Source organism: Cynara cardunculus, unplaced genomic scaffold, assembly GCF_001531365.2.
Source record: "Cynara cardunculus var. scolymus isolate 2C unplaced genomic scaffold, CcrdV1 Un_Scaffold_917, whole genome shotgun sequence".
NCBI lineage: Eukaryota > Viridiplantae > Streptophyta > Magnoliopsida > Asterales > Asteraceae > Cynara > Cynara cardunculus.
Genome location: NW_020200647.1, coordinates 151506 through 152745, shown reverse-complemented (window position 1 = coordinate 152745; position 1240 = coordinate 151506).

Here is a 1240-nt window from a genome sequence, read left to right as displayed (position 1 = left end):
TGATTTGATTAATCTTAGCAAGAGAAGGATTATGTGCTCAACATGCAGAACCAATAATTTTGTCAATAACAAAAGGTTCAACAGGTGGCATGAAGATAACAGCTATCAGAACAACAGTTGGAAGGGTAACAACAGGTATAATAACTGGCATGAATCATATCTTGTATATAATCATCCTGTTAATAGTGCTGAAAAGAAAACACCTTATCGGAATAAATGGTTTGGTAATTACAATATACCCCAACACCATACTAACAATATAGGACCCAAGTTCGTTTGGGTACCAAAATCTACTTGATTTGGTTTTGCAGGTGTGTCCATCTTGTGCTGATCAGAATATCATTTTTGTGATACACCGATGCAGGGGGAGTTGTAGAGGCTTCTAAACACCCAGTTTAGGACCCGAGCTTAAATTATAAGGCTTTTGAACATCTTCAGTTCAGAACCCGTGCTTTACCGAGTGTGGTTTCTAAACACTCAGTTTAGAACCCGTGCTTAAATTTTTTTTTTTCATTTTTTTGAGCTTAAAAGTTTCATTATTTTAATCTGCTTTCTAGGGGTAGTTTCCTAGAAAGTTCAATAAGTGGTTTTGAAAATTGATTTTTTTTTGGAAAACGAGTACATTTTCTGAACAGGTATTTCCTGAGATTTTACTTGCGTAACTTCTCATCGTACATAACTCTAATACATGTTTCAGCTTCTTCAAACTGTTATTATCACGTCTTTTATACGAAAATCATTTTCGGTGATAATACACTCGTTTGTATTCAACTTTGTTTTCCGATATTTTTTTACACTGATTCATATACATTCATTTTTTTTAATACCAGAATCTGTAAACTTGTTCTTACAGATCTTCATTCATTTCTCTTATACATATCAAATAATCGAATTGTTGTCGCATCATTTTTTATTGATCGTGCTTAAAGCCAAAGTATTTGATCAACTTTTATCTGATCATTGTGCTTTAAAGAAATAATATTTTTGATCAATCATTGTGATCATATGTGGATAACGCTAAATTTTAGTAAGGACTGAGTGCTTATCAGAAATACCTCTATGGAATGTCAAAACCGACAGACCTACCCAAGAGGACAACCATATCTAAGTGAGTTTAAATCAAAAAGGGTTTGTGTACCGAGACTAAAATGAAAAAGAGAGGGGTAGTTATTGTGAGCCAAAAGAATTGACGAGAGTTGTGTCAGGATTAAAAGAATATGAAAATCCTGTTCCAAACTTA